Genomic DNA, 26,466 nt, shown 5'->3' with positions numbered 1-26,466 from the left:
CCCCAAGATGTCATTTTTCATTGCAAACTTTTCTTCCCCCAGCTCAAGCCCAACTGGTCACTGGACTCAAAACCATAAAATGGATATGACAGCAGGACCAGCTGAGGTTTGGGCTTCAGCGAGTGCTCCACTATTTTCCAAACTTTAATTACAGACTTGTCATTGTACCCTGGGCTGTAAAATTGTCAGAGGAGCAGATTGGCATTCAGGGTCCAGAGGACACAGAAAAGAGTAGCAGTTAAAACGGGTGGAAAATCATCTTTCGCCTTGTAATCTCAACCAATGCGATCCATGGGATATTGACAGACTATAAATAAGGAACTGCATGATGTCATTTTTACAGGCATTTTATGAGTGCAGTAACCAGGAAAAAGATTGCCCATGACTGAAATGCAGTTGGGGTTTGTGGAAATGATCATTTGGTGGGTTCTCTCTCTCTCTATCCCTTTGCATTCTTCACAGATAAATGATTTAGTTGTTCTTATTTATGTGTAAATACATACATATATTGCCATCTATCCTTTTGAGGAGAGCCAAATGAACTTGAAATCTTGTGGGGTTTTTTTATACTAATTAATGTGTTTTTATTGCAACTCATTCATACTTAACGATGCATCCACTAGCACTACAATTTGGAAGATGTAAATGATTTTTTTTAATAGGCTTAGCTTTTTTTAATCTTGTATATATCACGAGGAAAAAGAAAAAAGAAAATAATCAGCCTTGGTTCATTTTCTAGGTAAGGAAAGGACTCTTTGCAACTTTCTTTCTTAATTGAAAGTTGGGTTCCTCCACTGTCCTACTTAATGCCTTAAAGCCCATTCAAACAGCCAGAGAGATGTCTGAGCAAGTCATTACCACATGCGAAGGCATTAACTTGGAAATTGATTAATCCATCATGTGAATGGTTTCAACCACTCCAAGGTAGACAACGAAATTCTAATGAAAACCCATTGTACGTGGGAGGGAGGAGACCACTGACAAGCTGTTCAATCAATCCAAAGGCCTCGGTTAAACTTTCTTGGATTTGGTTTTGTTGTGCTATGTAGTTTAACAAGATTGAAGAGGGGACTAACTTATATCAAGAAGGGAAGTACCTGTGTGTCACACAATTGGTCTACAATGTCAGGTGGCTGGGGGTAAAGGAGCAACTGTTCCATGTGGTGACCAAAAAACATTGCTTTCCTTCACGGCTGTAAAATCAAATACCTCCCCCTTCTTCTCCCACCCCACACCCCTCCCTTCTTCTCTCCTTCCTCAGTAACCAAGTCTGCAAACACTATGATGAATGCATTGCATACAGTATATTAGAAAGAACAGCTACACTTATTAATTCTGCAGGGCCAACATTTAAGAGAGAGTTTATTATTCCAAAGTGTTAGCTCCAACTTTATTGATGAAGAAACATATTGAGGGAATTTAAGGGACTTGCCCAAGGTCAAAAATAATTAAAGACTGAGTCTGAGACTTAAACCTAATTTTATAATACATCATAATCCTTCTTAATTATATCATCTCCACTTTATCTTTTAAAAAGTACAGAGGAAATAAAAAGCTCTGCCAAAGATTACTCAACTATTAAGCACGAACCAGGTTTTGAATCCCAACTCTGTCAGAATGGAGAATGAGATTCTTTTCTAGGCTTAGGAATCTGAAAACCTGGGTTTCTATAAAGAGATCATTCTCTGACCCTTGAGTGGACACACACTTCAACAATTATTACAGAAGTATCGATTGTCCCCAGATCTCATTTCTCTTCTGAATTATGCTAGTCAAGGATATAAAAAATATCTGGGAGTTCCTGTTGTAGTGCAGCAGAAATGAATCCAACTAGAAACCATGAGGTTGCGGGTTCGATCCCTGACCTCGTGAGCTGTGGTGTAGGTCGCAGACACGGCTCGGATTGGCGTTGCTGTGGCTGTGGCATAGGCTGGTGGCTGTAGATCCGATTAGACCCCTAGCCTGGGAGCCTCCATATGCCGTGGGTGCAGCCCTAAAAGAAAAGACAAATGACAAAAATATCTGAAAATATCTGAAAAAATCAGAGTTCCTCCAAACTACTGAAAATTTTGTTAGTGAATGGAAAATAATCTAATGTTTCCCTCACTGCCTGTTCTTATTTTCTGATTTTTTTAAGAGCTGAAGAATATCCTATAGGCTTTCATAATTAATTTGAAGTGGAGCAGACAAGTTCACGCAATAATAGTAGAAAATGCATAAATAAATTATAGGTCAGGCTAGACGTTTCCTGCATGATAAAGGTATCATGAAAGCAAAGTAGTACCGGTACATGAACAGACAGGCAGGACAAGGGGTGGAATACAAAGCCCAGAATCAAACAAAATATATGTCAGAATTTGGCATTTGAAAAAAATGAAACTACAATTCAGGAGATAAAATGCAATTACTCAATGAATGGTGTTAGGAAAAACAGTGGTGATTTGGAGGGGAGTATCTCAACCCTTATACTTACAGAAATTGCTGAGGATTCAAGGACTGTTTTTTTTGTCCTGTGGCCTCACCCACGGCATGTGTGGGTCAAGGATCGAACTCGCGCCACCCAAGCCACTGCAGTGACAACACAGGATACTTAACTCGATCAGCCACATGGGAATGTCAAGACTTAATTTTTAAATCATGTACTTAGTAGAAAAAATATACATATAAAATCTCAACATACAGAAGGCATAAGTATGGCATAAAACCCACACTCTCTGGAAGTGTGATAAACTGAACACAAAAACATGTCTGCATGGAAAAAAATATAAACATTGCAAAAACAAAAATATAAACTGAAAACAAGTACAGTTAAGCTCAGAAACAAAGGGGAAAAGGCCCTTCAATGGAACATACAGGCAAACGATGTGAAATTCCTGATTTTCAGAGAAGAAAAATGTAAATAGGTCTTAAAACATCGACTGACATATCAAAAGAGAAAAGCTATTAAAAGTATAGTGTCATATTTTCCAGCTATGAGATGATGGGGAAAACATACTTGGCAGACACACTATGTTGGAGAGGCAATAGCTTAATCAACATTTTATATATTGCTGTAGGAATGGAAATGAATAAACCTCTAAGAATGGCAGGTTGCTCCTCCACTTTTCAATCCACCGTCGCTTTATACTTTCTCTTCCCTTTTTGGGGGGGCTGCTCTGTGCCCTCGGGGCTTTATCTCTGCAGACCGCATGGCCTAGATCCCTTTGTCAATTGGCTTCTGTCAACGGGAGGTGCCAGAAACATCTAGTGTCTCACTCTCCTCCTTAAGGTTGCACCTGCGGAGCAGCAATGGACACGGATACACATCAGCAAAGCTAAACTTTCAAGCGAAGGACAGTCTGGGGAGGGTTGATTTGAAGACGGGTCCCAGCTCCTCCCACCTTGAGCAATTCAGCTTTCACCCCAAACCTGCAAACTCCATCCAGCCGAACAAAGGGCCTTTGAGAAGAAGCCCATTCAGCCTTCTCTGTGGACAGCGTCCTGGCCACCTATCGTTCTTCCGAAACACCTTTCAGTTCAGCGGCTTTCCAGAAGGTTTTCCAATCTCAGGGAGGTATTCTCACTGCCTGAAGGCCTTTGGTTTGGTTTGGTTTTGAACACGCTATTGAACCAAGGTTTCAAAAGCCCAGTGATGCTCACAGTCAAGGCCAGGCTGTCACACACGTACGTGTGCTAAGCCGTCTCTGTAGGCATCACCGACTTCCCAGAAGGTCTCCATAACTCTGCCTGGGGAGGCCCCTGAAGAGGGGACCACCCAACTGGTTCTCAAAGATGTCGGAATGTGCCAGGGGCAGGAGGAGGAGAAATGGCTTTTGAAGAGGAGAAACTTGTGTGTGCTGCGTGAGGCCAGGGGGGTTGGGGAGGGGGGCGGGAGCAGAATATGTTCAGAGGTGGTGATGAATTCTGTGCCGTCATAACTCAGAGTGGGATGCAGAGCAGACAGAAGAGGTAAGTTTAGATGAGCAAGGAAGATGCTCCTGGGAAAGGCCTGGTAAACCCTCTCCAATACGTTTAACAGAATGGGATTACTTGGAGACGCTCTGTAGAAAGCGTTCTTTGCTAAACGTTGGGGAAGCCGAGCATCTCCAAGATGTGTGACGCACGGTTACACATTAAAAGCTCCGAAAAGCCTCAACAATAAGACATCTTAAGCTTTATTTAATCCGGAACTTCCAAGTTTTGCATTCAGGATTCAAGCCAGAAAGTCAACATTGGCAGAGCACACGGGTGAGAGCAGACCCTCTCCAGCACCAAGGAGCCACAGGCAGAGCCCTAAAGAAAATGTTTGGTATCAACATGAGCAAAGAAGAGTAATTTTCTCAAAAGAGGAACAGGGGTCGTGAGAGCTGTGACATCAGAAAATGAACCTGACTGCCTATTTCTTCTTTCCTGGAACTAATATCCAAGAGAGGATCCAAAGAACCTGGAAAAAGAAGTGAAAATTCGATTATAATGGAATATATTCTCTGTGTTTCTCAGTGAGGAGGTTTGATATTTATCATATGTAATTATGGTTTGTTATGTAAAAATTGAGCTTAAGATAATGACATAGTAAACAGCTTATTGATTTCCATTTGAGATGTTTCTTCTGTTTGCTTTAATTTTCTCCCCAGGGGGTGGTGGGGGGGGGCAGGGGGGCGGGGAACAAGCACAATCACTTGAGGACCCAGAGATTGAAGGAGAGGTCTTCTTTCTTTTGTTTTTCTTTCCTGTTCTCCTCCTGCAAGTCCCTCCAACACAAGCCATCTGTCCTTCTTCCCTTGAGTTAAAAGCAACCTACGTCAGATCGAAACGGGGAAGAAGATAAATCACCACCCCTCTGCCGAACACAGAAAGCTAAAAGGGAGAAAAGAAATTGCATTTGCTTTTGCACTCAATATATCAAAGTAATTTATGTCATAACCACTCTGGCTGCTCTCATACATATTCGGTTTTAAATAAAATCAATCTTTCCAAACCTGTAATAGCTTTCTTTATAAGGCTCTTAGAAAAAAAAAAAAAAAGGTGCTGGAATCTGGTTCCATTAGAGGCAAGGCTGGTTTATTGCCTCACAAAATCACTCGTTCTAATGAGGTGCAAGGTTAAGAGACATCCCTCAAACACATTAAACAGTTAATGACCCGCAAGGAGCTGGGAATTAGGTGGTTGAGTGTACATCCAATCCAGGCAGGGAAGGGTTAATTGTGTACCTTTTCAGACCCCTGCCAGCTCTGGGAGGAGGGACCAACTGCTGGGACCAAGAAGGATTCCAGCACACCCAGCACCCAGAGGATACCCCAGGCACCGGGTGTGTGGACCAGACAGTGCCTACTGGACATTTCCTACCTGGGCAAGGAAGGCAGCCACTGCTTGCAAGCACTTGCTGTAGGATGAAAAGCATCCTACAGGGACTGGTGTGAGAGGGGCACGGCTCTGTACTCCTAAGTACCCTGTGACGGCTGTGCTCTAATTTCCCCCCAGTTCGCAGAAGAGGAAACTGAGACATAAAGAGGTTAAGGAGTGGCCCAAGGTCATCGCACAGCAAGTAAACAGCAGAACTGGAACCAAGCCTGTCTGATTCTGGGTAATCAGAGTTTAACTATGCCACCCCCTGGGCTCCTGTCTTATCCATCAGATGCTGTATATATACAACGCCTTTTTTGATGCTACACCCCTTTTTTTATGATGGGGAAACCGAGGCTCAGGGGTTGAAGTGCTTTGCCCCAGCCCTGTCTCCCTGATTTAGAGCCCATGGGCTTTTTTTTTTTTTTTTTTCCTCTTCTTCCCTTTTTTCTTTGTAGGGCTGCACTTGCAGCATATGGAAGCTCCTGGGCTAGAGGTCGAATTGGAGTTACAGCTGCTGGCCACAGCCACAGCCACAACAATGCTGGATCTGAGCCACATCTGTGATCTTTGCTGAAGCTTGTAGCAATGACAGATCCTTAACCCACTGAGAGGGGCCAGGGATTGAGCCCGCATCCCCAGCGGGGTTCTTAACCCACTGAGCCACAACAGGAACTCCCCATATTCTTTCTTCAGTTGAGACTTTCCAAGTACTGGTGAAAGAAGGCAACCAAGGACCAGCCTCTCCCCCCAAATATGTTTGCACTGACACGGAAACACGTTGCATCCTTTTGATTTTCTTTCTAGCTTGAGGCATGCACAAGTTCCACTACAAAGAGCTGACTCTTAGGCAGCATTCCTCCTCCTCCTCCTCCTCACAACAGCAATAATGAGAATGAGAAAGAAAGAGAAGCGGGTTTGGAAGTCAAACAGATGTGAACGGGAAGAAATCCCGGCTTTCCTCCACCGGAGCTGTAGTTTGTTAGCTCTGGGCTGGTAATACTTTCTCGGCCTCGGTGTTGTCCCTGTAAAGTGCGGACAATAATCCTCCCCTCAGGAGTAAATGAGACAGTGAACCTGAACCTCAGCTCCGTGTAGGAAACACGAAACCACTGGCAGGTGAAGCTGCCACTGTGGCTAAGGGTCACCTTTCTCTCCTCCCCCAACCCCTCCTCAGGCTGGCTCTGCTGGGACCTCGTCAGAGAGGAAGGAGAGGAGCTCAATGCATTTACCTGGGGAGCAGAGAGGGCAGGGAACGGAAGGAGACAGGTCTCTGGGGCCAAGGGCGCTGGCCATTTTCCGGTTTGGGGTAGAATTTAAACATGATGCGAGGGAACCCGATATCCACATCTTTGGGGACACTTATTGTTATTCGCCTAGTTCCTGGGGCGTTCAGTCAATACATCGCCTCTCTGTCCACAGACCGCAGAGTCTAGGTGCTGAAGAGCGAGTGCTAATAGGAAAACCCATCCATGGACAAGAAAGCCAGGCAGATCCATCGGAGTTTCTGAGCTGTAAGAAAAGACACATCGCCTGCTGGATATGTGACTATGGACCTAGAGTCTTCAGGGCTAAGCCGCCAGTGTTTCCTTATGAACTGAACATATCTGAAGATATCTGGTGTTGGACTCAGAGCTGAGCATTACCCGTGAGGGCTGTAAACATCAAGAAGAAAAGAAGAGACGTGAAGATTTATTTTCACTTAAATTCAACAAAGCTGCATTAAAACTCTTCTATGCCTGATCTTGCTAAACCCTTCAGAATTGAAGTAGAATAAAGGCGACGAGAAGGTTGAAGCATATAGTGTTACTGTTTAGAGGAAGAACATAATGAGGCACTTACGAGCAAACCTTAGCCTCAAATCCATCTCTGTCACTTAATAGCTGTTTAACATTAACTTGTGTGTTCAACCTCGCTGTGCCTGTAAAAGAGTGAAAAAAATGGATTTCAATGAAGCAATACATGTAAAGTTCTCAGAACAAGTCCTAGCACATAGAAAGTCTATGTAACTGTTGGTGGGAATGTCAGCTGGTACAGCCACTGTGGAGAACAGTATGGAGGTACCTTAGAAATCTATACATAGAACTTCCATATGACCCCGCAGTCCCACTCTTGGGCATATATCCGGACAAAACGTTCCTTAAAAAAGACACATGCACCTGCCTGTTCATTGCAGCTCTATTCGCAATAGCCAAGACATGGACACAACCCAAATGTCCATCAACAGATGATTGGATTAGGAAGATGTGGTATATATACACAATGGAATACTACTCAGCCATAAAAAACCCCCACAAAATAATGCCATTTGCAGCAAGGGATGGAACTAGAGACTCTCATACTAGTGAAGTAAGTCAGAAAGAGAAAGACAAATACCATATATCACTTATAATTGGAATCTAACATGCAGCACAAATGAACGTTTCCACAGAAAAGAAAATCATGGACTTGGAAAATAGACTTGTGGCTTCCTGGGGGGAGAGGGAGGGAGTGGGAGGGATCGGGAGCTTGGGGTTAATGGATGCAAACTATTGCTCTTGGAATGGACTTACAATGAGATCCTGCTGTGTAGCATTGAGAACTATGTCTAGATACTTATATATCACAACACAACAATGGGAGGAAAAAGTATGTATACATGTGTGTATAACTTGGTCCCCATGCAGTACAGTGGAAAAAATAAATAAATAAATAAATAAAAGAAAGTCTATGTAAAAGCTAGGTTTTTTATCACTAAATTTAAGGATGGAAAGAATCTTAAAGACTAACTGATCTAATCCACTAATTTCACAGAGGAGGATGCTGAGGCTCAAAAAAACAAATGAAAAATAAATTCCAATTGGATCAATGATGAAAAGAGCAGAAAAGGATACAGAAAAATGTCTTTGTGATACTAGAACAGGAAATTGTTTTTTAGACGAGAGGTAATTCGCAAAGAATAAATTGATTAATAATCAATTACCTTTACTACAACAAAATTGTGATTAGAGGGTTGGGGCTTTGAGCTACACAATTATCAACCTGAGCTGAGAAAGGGGAAAGACTGGAGCCTGAGGTCAGCCTCACGGCCAGCGACTTACTCTGTCAGCCCACGCAATGGAACCCCAATAAAACACTGGACGCTGACTGTTTAGCCACCATGTATATAACAGTTTGCCACAGAGAGTTGGTTATTTTTTTATAAGTTTGAATGTGTGGGTCTTTTCTTCTATGAACATTTTTTTGGTCTTTTTACAGCTGTACCTGCAGCATATGGAAAGTTCCTGGGCTAGGTGTTGAATCAGAACTGCAGCTGCAGCCTACGCCACAGCCACAGCTGCATCTGAGACCTAAGCTGCAGCTTGTGGCAACACCCAGCCCTTTACCCCCTGAGTGAGGCCAGGGATGGAACCACATCCTCATGGACATTATGCCAGTTTCTTAAGCTGCTGAGCCACAACAGGAACCCTCATGAACATTTTATTTTTTAATTTTTTAAATTGTTATTTCCCCAATACAATTGTTTTTCTACTGTACAGCATGGTGACCCAGTTACACGTACATGTACACATTCTATTTTCGCACATTCTCATGCTCCATCACAAGTGACTAGACATAGTTCCCAGTGTTCCACAGCAGGATCTCATTGTAAGTCCATTCCAAAAGCAATAGTTTGCATCCATTAACCCCAAGCTCCCGATCCCTCCCACTCCCTCCCCCGCCCCTTGGGCAACCACAAGTCTGTTCTCCAAGTCCATGATTTTCTTTTCTGTGGAAAGATTCATTTGTGCTGTATATTATATTCCAGATATAAGTGATATCATACGGTATTTGTCTTTCTCTTTCTGACTTACTTCACTAGTATGAGAGTCTCTAGTTCCATCCATGTTGCTGCAATGGCATTATTTTGTGGGGTTTTTTATGGCTGAGTAGTATTCCATTGTGTATATATACCACATCTTCCTCATCCAATCATCTGTCGATGGACATTTGGGTTGTGTCCATGTCTTGGCTATTGTGAATAGAGCTGCAATGAACAGGCAGGTGCATGTGTCTTTTTTAAGGAACGTTTTGTCCAGATATATGCCCCCTGTGCACATTTTAAATTTGGAATGGATCACTCTGGTGGTTGCTGTGTAGGGTGAGAAGTCTATGAACAGAGAATTCTCCTAATAACCACCAGAAATGAAAAGATTCTGAACTGAGTTTCGGTTTGAGGATGGGACAAGGAGTGCATTGTTATGGCCTTGATTCTCTCATTACCTAATTGTGCATCTTTGGAGCAACTGTTTCAGCCTGTCTTGGTTCCAGTTTCTTCCTCTTTTAGACGAAAATCAAACAACTTGCTGCACTAACCTCACAGAGGCTTTGTGGAGGTTCAACGGGATGAAGAATTTTAAAGCACAGTGGGTTCTCCCTTCGTACAGCATCAGATGGAGTGGAGAACAGAATAACAGACATGGAATATCAGGGAGAGCACTCAGCCCCCAAATTGTTTCACAGGTCAGTAAGAAATTTGGAAGAAAGAAATCCTTCTAAAGAAAATTAGTTTAGTAATTACCTCCAAATAATCACTCAAGACAACCAATAAGCCAGCTATAATCCTCTTGTCTGTAGGCAAGGAGCCTGGATTTAGAGTCAGGTGACCTCACTTCTAATCCCGGTCTGCTCTTACACTAATTCCGCTGTCTTGGGTAAAGCTTCCCCTCTCTGAACTGCAGTTATGTCATTTAAGAGAGAATTTTAACAGTTCTATCTCACAGAGTCTCAATGAAGATAAAATAGGATTTTTGTGAAAGCATAATTTAAACTGTAAAGGTTCCTAACATATAAGCTCACTTGTTATAATAAATGGAGGGGGAGGAGGAGGAAGTGGGATGGATGAGGAGTTTGGGGTTGGTAGATGCAACCTATCCCATTTAGAATGGATAAGTGATGAGGTCCTACTGGACAGCACGGGGAACTATATCCAGTCTCCTGGGATAGAACATGATGGAAGACAGCTTGAGAAAAAGGATGGGTATGTATGTATGCCTGGGTCACTATGCTGTACAGCAGAAATGGGCACGACACTGGGGGGACCAGGTAGGGCAGGTGGAGACCTTTCTGTCCAGGACTGTGATGGGCTTTAAAACGAGGGGTCAATATTATCACCCGAGGCTCAAAAATGGGAAAGGTTATTTTCTACTCGAAGGCTCAGAGAAGGAAGTTTCCATGGAAAAGCTGTCATGTGTGCTGAAATAAATTAGTAAGCAAATAAACAAGCAAGCCGTTGAACAAACAAGCAGTTATGACTTTGGCGTGAGGAGCAAGGCACTCCAGGTGCTGTGCACGTTACAAGCATGAGAGGAGAAAGAGCAAGCGTGATGCTTAAAAGCAAAGAAAGTCTGAGTCACCAAAGTCACACTCCGCCCTGGTTCTCAACTGTCCTTGGAAAAGCCCAGATTCTGTGGACGTGTGACAGCTGCCGAGGCTCAGCCAATCCCAGCTTTGGGGACTGAGCCGCTCCCTGTGGCATCCTCTTCTGTTGCTGACACGTTTGCTTTTCAAACTGCATCTTGGCAGGTCTTTGCGAGGTGACGATCCCCAGCCGTGGGGGCCTTCACTGAGCTGTGTGCATGCTCTGTTACTCATGGAAGGCTAAACCACTCCATCCCCCTGAAGTCGGAGAGCATTTCATAGCTAAATTTGCCACCTTGCAATTTGAAATAAATGGCTCGGTCTCTGGAGGGAAAACAAGAGGAAAATCTTTTCAGGGCCCACTTGCTGCCTCATTCCAGCGTGCCTCCTTTTAATCAAGGCTGGCCACCGGACCCGCACATGTCATTTCAGCTCCACGCTGGTCCCCAGCCTGGTCCCAGTGCTGGAGGCAGAGTCAGGCAGCCTACATGCACGCACTTCGGTGACCATCAAGCCTGGTGCTGGTACGTGGACATAAGTCATGTCTTTTTTTTTTTCTTTTCTGGCTGCACCGCTGCATATGGAGTTGCCAGGTCAGGGATCAGATGCAAGCCACAGATGTGACCTACGCCACAGCTGCAGCACGGCGGGATCCTTAACCCATGGTGCTGCCCTGGAGATGGAACCTGGGTCCCAGTGCTCCAGAGATGGTACGGATCCCATTGCACCACAGTGGGAGCTCCAAGCCATGTCTTCCTGGTCTCTGTTCCTACTTGGGAAACCACGTCAAACCAGCTTTCCCCGCTGTGTATGGAAACTCCTTCCTGGGAACCTAGAATCTCGTCCTTGAACCAGATCTCAGGTCATGGGCTTCCCTACTCACTGAGCGACCACCTTGATCCAAGCTTAATTTGCTTCCTAAACATACAGCTCCCATGATTCCTACCACTCCCTGAGCATGCTCTCCAGAGACGCAAAGGTGAATATTTGACAAGTTTGGCTGAATTTTAATTCTCACACCTGCTACTGTAAGACAGGTATGATAATTATCGCCATCCTGAAGATCCAGCTTAGAGACGAAACAAAATGTAAAATTAAGGAGGGGATCACGGGGGAATTTTAGTGTCATTATACATTCACTTTTAAGTGTGAGGAAATTTAATGAGAGGATTTTTTAACCTTCCCTTAAAAAGTAATAACGGAGAGAAGTTTGCTTAGCTTAATGCGGTTGTATTTTATGTTGCTGGCCTTGCATTACTTGGAGTATTTCGCTGCCATTGGACCCATTCCTCATCCACTGGGCACCTGTTATTCCATGTGCTCGACATATTAGAGATGGGCAGTGGGGTTCTTTGTGCCGGCACACTGCAACCTGTGGGCTAACTCAGCCGCCATCCGGTTACGCAGCATCTTAGAACCTCCTTCAGCAAATGCTGATTAAGGACAAGGGCACCCATGAGACAGGTGCCCTCAGCCCACCATGTCCCACTTCATACTCGTGTCTAGTCTTTGCTCAGCACAGAGGAGGCCCTCAGTGAATAGCTGTTGAATAAATGAAAACCCTGAAATAAATCCTAGAAACTTCTAGAATAAAAATATGCGATTAAAAAGAAAAATACCTGCCTTCTTCCCTAGCTCAATCCAGCCTCCCCCCATGCCCCCACGTCCCCCCCACGCCCCCCACAGTACCTGTGATCTCTTCTCCAGCTGTCCTTCCTCTGTTCTTTGAAGCAGGCTGGCTTGGTCCTAAGTGTTTCCTTAAAGACTCAGGCTCAAGAGTCAGGCCGCTGGGCTCAAACTCCAGCCCTGCTACTTAGTCCTTCTGTGACCTTGGGGTCTCTCTGAGCCAGCTTCCCCATCTGTGAAATGGAAGAGTCATTAACATCTATGCCATAGGTTGTGGAGATCAAAAGACACGTGCACTTGGCACAGCGAGCACTGAAAGGCAAGCACGCTGTCATGACTGAACGTGTTGGAGTTCCCGTTGTGGTTCAGCAAAAATGAATCTGACCAGCATCCGTGTGGACGCAGGTTCGATCCATGGCCTCACTCTGTGGGTTAAGGATCCGGTGTTGCCGCGAGCTGTGGTGTAGGTTGCAGACACGGCTTGGATTTGGCATTGCTATGGCTCCTATTCGATGCCTAGCCTGGGACCCTCCATATGGTGCAGACGAGGCCCTAAAAAGACAAAAAAGAAAAAAAACAAACCAAAAACCAAAAAACAAAACAAGACCTGTGTTGTATGTAGTTGTGCACGTGATGGCCTTCTAGGTTCCACGACAAACTCCTCGGAAGCAGGAATGTGCACTGTTAGTCTTTTCAACCAGTGGGCAGCAGAAAGGGACCATCACGTGTTATGTATTGAGTATGTTTGTGATGGTTCATTTTATGAGTGATCTTGACGAAGCCCAGATTATTTGGCTGAATATGATTCCGCGTATTTCTGTGCACGTGTTTTGGGAAGAGATTTAACATTTGCATCAGGAGATGGTCCTTCCTAATACGGGTGAACCTCACTCAGTCAGCTGAAGCCTCAAGTAGAAAAAAAAAAGGCTGACCCCAAAATAAGAGGAATTTCTGCCTAAGGACCTTCTTTGTGTCTCACCTGCTGGTGGAATGACGCCGTGTTCCCTAAATCTCCGTTTTTATATCTGTAAAATATTTAAAACTTTTAACAAACTTTATTTTAAATCAGGTCAAATAGTTTTTTTTTTTTTTTTCCTTTTTAGGGCCACACCCATGGCACATGGAAGTTCCCAGGCTAGGGGTTGAATCAGAGCTGCAGCTGAAGTCTACACCACCGCCACAGCAACACCGGATCCAAGCCACATCTTCAACCTACCTACGCTGGGGCTTGCAGCAACACCAGATCCTTAGCCCACTGAGCGAGGTGAGGGGTTAAACCTGCATCCTCATGGATACTAGTCTGGTTCTTAACCTGCTACTCAGTCATTCTGTGACCTTGGTGGAGGTCCCCACCATGGGAACGCCAAGTCTAAATAGTTTTTAAAGCTCTTCTAGATCTCACGGCGCGAGGGATGGCTTGTTATAGTTCTGTTCACAGGTGTTTCCCCCAAATCTGCAGCTTTAACCAAGTGATTAGGCACCTTGTAAATGTAAGTCATGAACGTGGAGAAGGACTCGGGGGGCAGAGGGGGTGGGAGCAGGTGCAGAGCCCACCGGCTCAGTCCCCATCCTCAGGGGCCATGGTGTATGGCACTGCCTGGCAGCCTGGCTTTCTCTCTTCCTTTTTAATCATTAACCTTGAGAGCAAAAGCCTCCTTATTTTAATCTTCAAGGTTGCAGTAAGTCTTCGGGTCTTTAAGTGCTTGGTTCCCAGATGGAAGCCAACAGAAGTTCTCTCTGCTGTCAGCCCAGCCACACGATGCCTTTGACAGATCTTTTTCTAAAAACAGAACTTGCTGTTCCCAGGGAGCCACGAAAGGGACACTCGGAACAGAATGCCAGTCCCAGAGGGTGTGAAGATCACACTCAGATGATCTCAGCATGTGGATGCCAGCTGCAGGGATGTGGGGACCAGCTGGGTTTTGAGTTCCAGATAAAACTAGTGGTAGAAGGCAGAGAGCTGACGTAAGTAAGGGTGGTCGTTTGGGTTCGAATCCTGCTGTCTGAGAGCTGGTGAACTCTTAGCAACTTGCTTGTCCTTGAGTTTTAACCCCTTCATCTATAAAACAGGGGTGCGATACCCACGTCCCAGGTCTTTGCCAGTATTTGAAAACGTGCAATAACTGTAAATGTCTTTTCCTCTTTGCCTGGAACTTGCCTCCTCGCCCCCTCCTTTCCTCTCTCCCCTCTTCCGTTCCTCCTTTCTTTCATCTTCTTCCTCGTTAGACTATTTCTTTCTTCACAGTGATGCTTTCAGGGAGGAGCAAGATTAGAACAGGCCAGGAGGAGTTCCTGCTGTGGTGCAAGGGGATCAGTGGGGTCTCCGCAGCGCTGGGATGCAGGTTCGATCCCCAGCCTGGCACAATGGGGTAAGTGAAACAAAGCGGGGCTCTGTGGGGTTCCTGGGCATGGAAGCCTTTGTGTCTCCCACTTCTTGCTTTTCGTGAATAAGGTTCAGCCTTCATGACCTTCCCCGAGTTCCAAAGGGCAGGTTCAAACAGTTGCTCATCAGGGAAGGGGGGGGGGATGCAAAGACCAGGGAGGAACAGTCTAGAAACAATAGTGCGGCCTTGGGGGAGGGTCCTGGTTCCCCTCAAAGGATAGACATGACAGTATGTTTGAGCTCTTCTGTAGAACCAAAACCCCTAAGAAACAAAAGATGTTAACTATTTGGTGCTTCGTTCCAGAAAGAAGGAGGACCACCAAAACCAGTCCCAGGGCCACTAAACACCCGCTTTGAAGAATGCAAGCTGGCACCTGTCCTGATCTCTATCTGCAGCCCTGTCTTCCAGTCTCAAACTGCAAGACATCTCCTGTTCTTTCGCAAGGGGGACACAGTCTTTAAGGCATTAGCCTGCTGGGGTCTCCTTCGCCTGGCAAAGCAATAAAAGCTATTTTGTTCTCCTTCACCCAAAACTCTGCCTCCGCATTTCTATTCGGCACTGGGGGACAGAGGCCAAGTTTCAGCAACCTAAGGATCCAGGGCTGCTGCAGTGGGTCGTAACTGCAGCTGATCCCTGGGCCCGGGAACTCCCTATGCTGTGGGGCGGCCAAAAAAGACAAGGAACGAATTAGACCAGGAAAGGTCTTAGTGAGTTACCTGCCTCGATCAGACCCAGAGTTTGGGGCCTTAGGTGAGGAGGAAGAAAGGGGTGTTTGGGATGGTTCTCTGGGGCCATGTGGGCACCCGGACTGTTGGCTGAACAGAGGTCAGGAGAGCACCGGGCTTGGTGGTGCTGTCTTAGGATGCTTGGCTTCTACACCCACGACAAGGGACGAACTAGCCTGACTTTCTATGTAGGATTTCTGAGAACTGAAAAAACTAATAAACATCACATTTTGTTTTGTTCGAGAAAGCAGGAGACGGGAGACGCCAATCATGCCTTAGTTAACATCCATCAGGCCACAAGTCTTTGGCCTAGAGTCAGGGAACGCCAGCACAGGGAAGCCACTTAGAGCTAATCGGGCACAAAGGCAGAAAAAGTGCGGTTCAAAATTCCAGATTCGAATGACTTTTACTGAATCGTCACTTAGCATTTTCACAGTCCTGACCTGCTCTCGAAGGGCTGACACCATACAAAAACCCCTCCAGTTGCAGGATTTGTCTAGAAAATCTTGGACTAACTTACCTGAAAAGCTTAGAATTTTGATTTTGCAGGACTATTTTATTTTCATATGCTTTTTTCATTGTTAAGAATCATGGCTTAAGCATTTGTCTAACTGCATTTTCCCATTTTTATCCACAAGTACTCCCTAAGAATACATTGTGAGAGTAACGACATCTTTAAAAATGTAGCAATATTATCATATTAAAAAAACTAGTAGCATTCTTTAATATCATCATATAGTCACTTCCAATTGTATGTCTCACCTATGATCTAGCTAGCTACCAATCATCTCTCTATATTCTATTTATCTTCTATCTATCCATCTATCATCACCTATCTGTCTATCATCTATCAATTTACTTGTTTAAATCAGAACACAAATGATGTTCACCTATGTCAACTGGTTGATCTCTCTCTCTTTTTTTTTTTTTTTTTTTTTGTCTTTTTAGGGCTGCACCCATGGCGTATGGAAGTTTCCAGGCTAGGGGTCGAATTAGAGCTGCAGCTACCGGCCTGTGTTACAGCCACACAGGATCTGAGCCGTGTCTGTGACCTACACCGCAGCTCACAGCAACATCAGATCCTTAACCCACTGAGCGATGCCAGGGATGGAACCTGCGTCCTCGTGGAAACTGGTCAGATTCGTTTCCCCTGAGCCATGGCAGGAACTCCAGGTTGATATCTCGTTTAAGTCTCATAAATTTACCTCTCTCTTCAACCCCCACCCCAGCAAATTAGCATTGCAGGAACCAGATTGTTTTTCCTCTGGAGGTTCTCAAGGTCTGGACTTGACCTTGACACCACATTCCCATGGTGACCAATAACGTGTCCCTCAGTCTTCTATGGTTTCTGTAAGTGACAGTTGGTCTGAAAGCTTCATCAGATTCACACATGATGATTTTGGTAAGACAACTTCACAGGTAGTGCTGTGCTCTGCTTCCAGTGGACACATAACGTCCAACAGCCTCTTTTATGATGTAAAAGCAGCTAGTGCAGTGCCTGGATCCATCACAGTTTGCACAATGGTGATAATCTATTTTGTCCTTTGTTCTTCACATATTAGCTGGAATAGTTTTACACAGAGAAACGTTCCCCCATCAACTCTTTGTAAATTCACTGATCCCAGGCATGGAGAAAAGGCAGGATAAGTGCTATATTCTCCTTTTTCAATTCTGAAATAATGAGTTAACTCACTGGCATCTGTCAGCATGTAACCTATTATGGATTTTGTTTTGTGTCACTGTAAACTCAAGGCTTTAAGCATATCGGGTGTCTCATTCCACAGATGTCCCTTACTGGTGCTCAAATGCCCCACCTCTGGCCAGTGGGAGCCTCTTCCAGTTGGGTCCTCTGGCCCTTAGCCGCTATCCTGGTAATTGGATGGCTCCCTCATCCTCCCATTTGAAATATGCCTAAAGCTCCTCTTGAACATTTCTAAGATCACCTGTTTCTTTTAACCGCAAATAGTATCTGGAACCCATAACCCGGGCACTAAGAACGCTTGTTACTGCCGGATGGGTGACTCCATCTATGCCTTTTCAGAGGGCTAGACTAGGACATGATTTTTAAAATAAAATGCGTAGTAAATACATACCAATGGGTTTGATTCGAATTCCAGACTTGGAGTTTTTACCTAAACTTCTCAATTTACATTAGTTCCTCTTCTCTTTCACGCTGAGAATCCAAATTTTCAATGAGATCAGAAGAGAAAGAATTAGAATATCACATAACTACTCATTTGCTTTATCACACAATCATCTCTGAGTAATACTTACAATAGATTATTGACATTTGTGATTCCTTATCCTGGGTATCAAGCCACAGCAATTTATTACACAGGTCATCTTCTGTACAGTCTCTCTCTTTCTCGGTTACATTTTCTGCTTTTTAGCAAAAATTGTATTTTTTTTTTTTTGACTAATGGTTACTTTTATTCTACTACTTTTATAATAAACATTACTATACAGTCATTTCCCCAAAAGGAGAAATACACTGAAGATAAACGATTGACAGATGGTAGACAGCGAGATAGCGAGAGAGGAGAGATAAGATGTCTCTGGCAAGGGAAACTTACCTCCAGACACTGCTACTTATGGTGGAGGTTTGATCTGGTTTGCCTGCCATGAGAGCTCCCACCTAAAGAGACGATATTTCATATTTTCCAGTTTCTGAAATATTCCAAAGGGTGTTCTAAAAGCATACACACATATCTACAAATACATATAAATACCACATATATATGTAGCACACATACTTATATGTTTACATAAATATATATGAAGAAAGACTTTATTATATTTGTAGACCTATGAAAACTTCTATATTGAAACTATTTTCAGAAAAAATCTTTCTAAAAATTTAAAATATCAAGGGTTCATGTATTCCAAGGAAAGCATTAAAAATCTCTTTACATTTTTATTATCTAATATTAAAAGTAAGAATATTTAAAATCATTTTTCTTGGTGCTATTCACATTCTTTAATCAAATATATATCTGACTTTATTACAGCGTCAGTGATACCTTCTGAAGAAGGTGTTTTTAAGTCTTACAGTTTTTTTTTTATAAAATTATCCCCGATCTTTTTCAAAGATGCACTGTATGGATGATAAACTTGATAATGGGTACCTAAAAATTGTTTATTTTCAGCAGACCATTATAATTTTAACTGGGAAACTCTCTTGCTATAGGTAAAGAGATACTCCAGTTAAGTTTAAAGGAAATTCAGTTAAATGAGAAATATGCTCCATTCCATTTTTATACTGAAATATGTAAAAATGTTGGCATAAGTATTTTTAGAAATAGTCAGTTTGCCTCCATGCAGAGTGCTTTTCTACAATGTACACATGTTTATAAGAAAAACTATATGAAATAAATTGATTATATTTTGATTTTGTTTGAATATTTTGCTAAATTTAGAGCTGCAAAATTATAGGCTTTTTTTCAATCTTCTTCCATTTCAGAACAGAATATCAACTTATCCAATTAAAAATAGGACTTATGTCAAAAGATTTTTTTCTCTCAAATCAAACAATTTTCACATTTGAAAGTTAAATATAGTACCCCCTTTGAGCTCTAACTATTCTTTTTTATTTTTTCAGATCTCCCCTTGTTTTTGTAAGGATGCATTTTAACATCTTCCTATTTGCAAGCTTTGTTTTCAGTAATTGCAATTTGCTTTTAAGCTTCAAATGCTGAAGGTTTTCCGTATTTTGAATAAAGACTCCCAAGTCATTTTTTAACAAAAGAATACCACATTTTAGAGGACTTGCATATAATAAAAGTTCCAAAGTACTCTAAGACACTTAGGTGTATTTAGATAGTAGCACTTCAAAGTTCCAAAGGTTTTAAAATTAGATCAATTTTGAGTAGCAGTGACGAAAATCATATCTATTAAATGGTGATAATTCTACCTCACTTATGTGAATAACATTTTAAATTATGCAGCACTGAAGCCAATCCCAAGTGAGTGAAAGAAAGTAGGACTAGGAAAAAAAACAACTTGATGGCTGGTTTCAACAATTCTAAGCTGTGTGACTTTGGATAGTTCTCTTAACCTTTCTGAGCCTCAGTTTATTTGGGCCATGCCTGCTGCACTTGGAGTTCTTCTGGCAAGGGACTGAACCTGTGCCACAGCAGCTACCTGAGCCACAGCAGTGATGACGCCAGATCCTTGGCTCACTGTGCCACAAGGGGACTCCTGAGCCTCTGTGTTCTTATTTATAAAAAGAGACTGGTAACATGTGTGAAATACAAATGAAAAAAGATAATACGTTTCAGAGAGACTTTGCTCTCTAGCTAACCCTGCATTCCCAGGCTCATCCCCCCCTCACCATCTGCCCATTTGCCATCCTTCTGATTACAGGACACTGGCAGGTCTGCAAACATCTATTGTTTCACACATGGAGGCTGAAACACACAGGAATATTTCTTTTCTGCTCCTTATGGGTACAAGTGTTAGTCTCAGTGCCACCTTTCCCAGCCATGGCAGAACTGGTCAACTGAACTGGTCAATATTCGAGGAGTTTGCTAAGCCACGTGCACCAGGAGGTGGCCTCATAGGTCAGGCACACTTGTACCTCTCTTGCAATTCCTACCCAAATGTGGCAAGCGGACCTCGGCAGGCCTGGTCTCTCAAGGCCTGGTCTGTACCAGTTTCTCCCTCTTCCAGATTCCATGTTGCAGATGGGTAATCGGACCTGAGTCCACTTGAACCCCATCAGTCTCTGTCTATAAGAAACCTGAGTATAGCAGGTGCCAAGAATCAGACATGATGTCAGGAAGGCTGGTCAGGGGGGGCAGAAGGAAGAGGCCATCAGTGCCTTGAGCCTTAGCAGCATATGACACCTCAGCCTTGGAGAGTGGTCTCTGCATTGGGTGTGGCACACCGCACAGCTCGAACAAAATGCTTTTGACTCCTAGACACATGTCTGTCCTGGAAACGCAAAGGAGGCTGTTGGGATGCCTGGCAGGGTAGGATTCAGTCACTCATGTAGGCTGGGTCTGTAACGTTGCCACCTGTACTAGATAGAGGTGTTGAAGCCTCCGCCAAAGGGCCAACTCCAAGAACGTTCCCTCAGCTCCCCAGCTCAGAACTCCTTGCCCCAACCAAGCTGTCCCGGCACCTGGCTCACGCCGCCGATGCAACCTACATTTCAGTCTCCGGTGCACTGACTGATAGACGTGGTCACGTCCTCTTCCATGCCGTCAATTCCCTGGGGAATCTCTATTCTATGTGCGTCTCCTAAACATCCAGAACTGCCTAGGAAATAACAGGCCCTCAATAAATGTGTGGAAGGAACATTAATTTAACATTACTCATAGGCTACCCACCTTCATTCCCCACAGGGGAATAGCTATCTACCGTTTTCGTAGTTTATGCCATGAGTGAGACCTGAAAAAAAAAAAAAAAAAAAGCAGCTTACTGAAAGCACATCAGAATTCTCGATCTAACTTTAAAAAGCCTGCAGCCATTGTAACATTTCTTGCCCATCTTCCCCGAGACTGTTTCATAACTTCTGTGGACTTTATTCAAGCTTTTAAAGGTTATATGCTTCCCCCCAGCACCACTTACCTTTCAAGAAGTTTCATAACATCGCTGCAGATTTTTTGGGAGAAAGTTCTCCCATTAAATTCCCCTGCCTGGCAAACAGTCTTCAAAGCCTTTGCAGTTGGAGTTCCCATTGAGCTGAGCAGCCGAAAGTTCATGTGTGTTAACCTCGGTTTGCCTGGGACCCGTGGCCGACTGTGAGCATTGATTTCGGCGGCCTCTGCTTCCCCTCTGCTCTTTGAGCTTTTCCAGCTTTTTTTCAAGGAAGAGCTAACTAGTGTCAGCAGTGTTCTCAGAACCGAACGTGTAATTATAAGCATGTGGTCCTCTCAACCACCTTCTGAAATGGGGGTTGTTACTACCCGCGTGCTGCTGATGGGGAAACTGAGGCATCGGTCCCCGACAAGGCTGGTCCTGGGTCACACAGCTGTGAGTGGCAGGGCTGGGCTCCAGCCAGCAGGCCCCCTTGTCTCTCAACCAGGGAAACATGGGCTCTCAGGTCAGACACAAGCAAATCACTTAGCTCTCAGAATGACACAAAGTCAGGTTTGCAAGAACTATGACCTTAATTTTTTATAATCTTTTGAATTATTTGATGGGAGTACAACTTACAGTCAATGAAAGACTCATTTCATTGTGTACAGTTTCCTGAGTTTTGATCAACAGATACTCACGTAATGCACACCCCTCTCAAGATAAAGAATATGTCTATCAGAGTTCCCTGGTGGCTCAATGGGTTAAGAAGCCAGCATTATCACTGCTGTGACTCTGGTTACTGCTGTGGCACAGGTTCGATCCCTGAACTGGGAACTTCTGCATGCTGTGGGTGTGACCAAAGAAAAAAAGAAAAGAAAATATTGTTTATTACCCCCAGAAAGTTTCTTGAACACTTTCCCAATCAGCTTCCACCCCTCCAATAAATCATTATTCTTTTTTTTTTCTTTTTTTGCCTTTTTTTTAGGGCTGCACCTGCAGCATATGGAAGTTCCCAGGCTAGGGGTCAAATCAGAGTTGCAGCTGCTGGCCTACACCACAGCTACAACAACGCAGAACCTGAGCCATGTCTTCGGCCTACACCATAGCTCATGGCCAACGCTGGATCCTTAACCCACCAAGTGAGGCCAGTGATCGAACCTGCGTCTTCATGGATACTAGTTTGTTTGTCATCCACCAAGCCACAACGGGAACTCCCATAGACAAATTCTTTAATTTGTTACATTTACCTTCGCCTAATTATTTCAAACTCTCATCCTATGTAGCATCAGAAACATAATCTCAGACATGTCAGGGCTTTCCCCATTTTATTTCCCTGGGATTTCATATAACATTTCAAGGAGAAGGTTCCCCTATATCACCCCATATTTTCTGAGATGGTGGGAGGTGTTCCCCTGGCCACTTGTCCATGCTGGTCTCTGCTGGGAGGTCCCTGGCCCCGCCTAGTCCTTGGTGTGGCCCACGTAAGATGCCCAACATTTTTCTCCAGCGTCAGGGTCTATTCAGCCTGGATCCCTCTCTCAGCTGTACCAGGCCCCCTTCAAGGACAAATAAATATCTATAGCCTGGAACACACAGCTGAGAGAATTCAAGATCTCTGCCCAGGGAGTTCCCGTCATGGCTCAGGGGTAACGAACCCGACCAATATCCATGAGGACTGGGGTTCCATCCTTGGCCTCGCTCAGCGGGTTAAGGATCCAGTGTTGCTGTGAGCTGTGGTGTAGGTCGCAGACATGGCTCAATCCCAGATTGCTATGGCTGTGGTGTAGGCTGGCAGCTGCGGCTCTGATTCGACCCCCAGCCTGGGACCCTCCAACTGCAAGTGAGACCCTAAAAGACAAAAAGACAAAAAAAAAAAAAAAAAGCTCTCTGCCCAGTTCAGCCCTGAACCCACATCTCTCAGGCGTGTTGTCACCTCCCCCAGACACACCTGAGAAAAGCCACCTCATCACCTGAATCTCACACCCCAAAGAGGGTTATTTCTGCCATCAGTCTTCTGGCTGGCTATATATATACAGGGTCACTTGTTTTCAGGGAGCCCAGTACTCATTCTCTCCTTGCTCTCTTTAATATCCTCCCTAAACCCTGAGGGATCTTTTGGAGTCTTGGGGTCAGACACGTCAAATACCTCAGTGCCTTTTTGCTATTCCTTATGAGCCCTTCTTCTCCCTGAGGCAGCAAATGGACAAGATATTCTTGCAGCGAGAAGGAAAGGGCTCAGCGCAGCAGGAACTCTGAGGAAAAGAGTCACTTCCAATAACATAGTGAAACACCACCCTGGCACAGGGGAAAATGACAGTCGAAACGACCAAAGAGCTATTGCATTAGTGAGTGGATTCCCATCATTAGCACTCAATAGACTGCCATCACCACGCAACGTCTGGATACAGAAAGGCTCATCCGATTGAACATGTGTCACTGTGACGTCTGGGTGTGGTCTGTAGATGGGACGGACGTGGCTGTCAGTGACACCCGGCGGGAGAGTAGGAATTTGGGAAGCCCCAAGCAGCGGGGATGAGAGGGTGCGTGCCAATGGCAGTGACGTGGGCTGAGTGGCTCGGATCATTGCTGGAAGTTGAAGTCCAAATTCATGGAAACAGAAGAACGTATCGGTTAAGCAGATGAGGGACAGCTGTATCCAGGTCCCGGGGTAGAGATGCACCAGGAACCTTTTGAAGGCTTAACAGCCAGTGTACTTATGGTCTTAGCCCCCAGGACAGGTCATGTGCTGTGGTGGGTGGCAGGATCCAGGGCCAGACAGGTCCGGGTGTGAGCGCTACAGAAGCAGCCTAGTGTCCTTACGAGGCTGGCCCCACAGTCAGACTGCCTGGCTCTGCCATGGAAGTGCTGAGCCCTTGAGCAACGGACTCCACCTCTTCTGCCCTCTGTTTCCTAATCAATATAATGGGGGGTGGGTGTTGTGGGGAGATGCAGAAAAACCTTTGTCTTTGCCTCTGGCTTCCAGGAGAAAAGACTGACACTGACCCCAAAACCTCGTGGTCTCTCGCCCCATCCCCCCTCTTCCATCAGGAGGAGTGAGTGACCTGGTCGATGAACAATAGCCATTAGTACACAGGTTTCACTTGAGTGGCCCTGACTTATCAAGAGTCCTGAGCAGGAGAGTTTCCATCTCTTTCGGGGTCTTACCTTGTCTGGATAAGTGGAGGGATGTCAGCATCCATTCTGAAGACCCCGAATATCTGTTGAGGGGGCTCCTCTAGGACCAACTTGGAGGCAAGAGCATCCGGAGACCCTGGGTTGCTGCTCCTCGGAGTCTTGTTCTCCAATTCGGCTTCCATTCACATTTTGGCTGACCCATTACTTCGTCTGTCTCTCTGCTTTGTATGCTTATCAGTCCCTTCAAACTCCAGCAGTGATGGCTGCTCCCTGACACAATCCTGGTGATGACTGCTGAGAAAATAGAGATAAAGTGTCTGGGACATATTACTTGCTCAATTATTCATAGATATGTTATTCTTAAAAATCACATCAGCTCTCATTCTATTTCCTTGTCTGTAAAATGCTATTCCCATCATGGCTCAATGGAAACAAATCTGACTAGTATCCATGAGGAAGCAGGTTTGACCCCTGGTCTCACTCAGTGGGTTAAGGATCCAGAGTTGCCTTGAGCTGTGATGTAGGTTGCAGACACAGCTTGGATCCACAGCGTAGGCTTGCAGCTACAGCTCTGATTCAACCCCTAGACTGGGAACCTCCACACGTCACAGGTGCAACCCTCCCCCACCAAAAAATGCTAATAACAATGGTACCGATTAAATAAGAAAATGTATATGAGTAGCCTGGCACAGAGCTGACACTCATTAAACACTGCCCCCCTCATTCTAGTTGAAAAGTGTTATTCTTACAAAGGCATGTTGACTTGATCCCATGGTGTGCCAATAGACAATATAAAAATGTTTTACAGGAGTTCCTGGTGCAGCGGAAACGAATCCGACTAGGAACCATGAGGTTGCAGGTTCGATCCCTGGCCTCGCTCAGTGGGTTGAGGATCTGGTGTTGCTGCGGCTGTGGTGTAGGTTGGCAGCTGTAGCTCTGATTGGACCCCTAGCCTGGGAACCTTCATGTGCCATGAGTGTGGCCCTAAAAAAGATAAAAGAGACAATAAAGAAATGAATAAATAAATAAATAAATAAAATGTTTTACAAATACTCTGCCACAGGACGGGTCTCCCAAAGTGTACGTAACCTGTGTCGCCACCTGAGATAAGTCACATGCTGGGTACCCCTCTCTCGAGGTCTTTAGGCATGAACTCTCTTCTGTCAGGATTTTTGTTGACCACCTAATGACCTACAGAACCATAGCCTCCCTATCTTACCCTGTGTGTGAAAGAGAGCTGTTTGTATATTTCATCTCAGAAGCGGGGTGGCAGGTGAGGACGGGAAATCCAAGCTCCCACACGGAACCTGCCAGTTACAGCCCCATGATCGATGTCGCGGTAGTTTTATGTGTAGGATGGTCGTGGATGATGAGATGCTTCTTGGCACTGTACTGAGACGTGCACAAGAAAACACACAGGAAGGTCCTTCAACAACGAGACTGTCTGTAAAAACAATGCTGTGTTAAGAGTGAACCTAGGTTAATGAGAAATGGGTAGCCACCTTGTCTGTGGGCACTCTGGTTTAAAATAACTCAAAGCTCAAGAAAACGGATGCCATCTGTGCCTGTTTCAAATTATGCAACAGCCAACTGTCTTCTTCTAGTAAAGTCAATCCGCAAGACCTCAGGAGTTTTACGGACTCCGTGTGTGGAACTCATGGCTCTGAATTATTGCTGCCATCATTATTCTCCATTGTCAGGCTTACACAATGTGCCAGGGCAGAAGACAGGAAAAAGGTATTTAAGCCAGAAACCACCCCACCACAGCTGCTTCTCACTTCCAAGAGAGCAACATCATTCATCTTTACAGAAGGTACAACTGTTTGTAAAAAGCAAACACACAAACCAACCAACCTTGATGTTTTGGTGGAGAAAGGGAAGCGCCCTGGGCTGAGCCCAGATGAAGGACACAAAAAGAGAGAGTGAAGACTTGCTCTAAATCCTAAGAGGAAGAAGTTCTGAGCCTGGGAAATTAAGACATGGAGGGAGATGAAAGAGGTTGGGGATAGGAAGGAAGGGAGAAAGACAGAATCAGAGTGTGGTAGACGGAGAGAGCCAAACAGCACGGCAGGAGGGCGGCAACGAGAAACTGCTAGGAGTCCAATATGATGTGTTACCACTCTCTGGCCCTCAATGACCATCTGTATCCACAAAGCCTTCCTTAAACGTCTGTCACAACTAGGAGCTTCCTAAAGTGGTATACTGGGGAAATTAAAGAGGGAGCGAGAGAATCAGGATCAGAATCTAACATAGACAAAGGCCACTGCAAGAGGGCTTTTACTCCAGGACACATGCTTGTGAACAGGAGCATCTATAGTCCTGGGGGGCCAGGAAATGAGCGAGGCAGCAGGAGTAAGTAGCCCCCATGAGAG

The 26,466-nt window shown here is 44.7% G+C and overlaps 1 protein-coding gene and 1 long non-coding RNA gene across 40 annotated transcripts in view; one reads left to right on the top strand and one right to left on the bottom strand.

Moving 5' to 3' along the window:
- ZFAT (zinc finger and AT-hook domain containing) overlaps positions 1-26,466 on the bottom strand; it is a 383,679-nt gene that overhangs the window by 20,308 nt on the left and 336,905 nt on the right. For 8 of the 39 annotated variants that reach the window (XR_014842953.1, XR_014842936.1, XR_014842967.1 and 5 more), the window contains 7 exons: positions 24,125-24,385; positions 20,767-20,827; positions 18,010-18,071; positions 17,530-17,609; positions 12,391-12,560; positions 7,165-7,243; positions 6,118-6,834 (listed from right to left, as the gene is read on the bottom strand). The gene's annotated coding sequence lies outside the window, so the exon portion shown is untranslated. Of the gene's footprint in view, positions 1-2,473; positions 2,569-3,074; positions 3,276-3,408; positions 4,424-4,690; positions 6,978-7,164; positions 7,244-9,564; positions 11,026-12,390; positions 12,561-17,529; positions 17,610-17,837; positions 18,072-20,585; positions 20,828-24,124; positions 24,389-26,466 lie in introns of those variants that run through there. The other 31 variants (XR_014842934.1, XR_014842964.1, XR_014842968.1 and 28 more) reach the window with 14 other exon arrangements.
- Positions 14,166-15,135, top strand: LOC106509939 (uncharacterized). The gene is made up of 3 exons (XR_001307977.3): positions 14,166-14,292; positions 14,573-14,696; positions 15,015-15,135. It is a non-coding gene; the product is annotated as an uncharacterized LOC106509939 (long non-coding RNA).

The sequence above is a fragment of the Sus scrofa genome, chromosome 4, assembly GCF_054392235.1.
Source record: "Sus scrofa isolate SSC_HxYL_T2T_F1_AM1 chromosome 4, Sscrofa_HxYL_maternal_Yorkshire_Landrace_v2.0, whole genome shotgun sequence".
NCBI lineage: Eukaryota > Metazoa > Chordata > Mammalia > Artiodactyla > Suidae > Sus > Sus scrofa.
The sequence above is the reverse complement of the archived record's forward strand: the minus strand, read 5'-3'. Positions and strand labels throughout refer to the sequence as shown.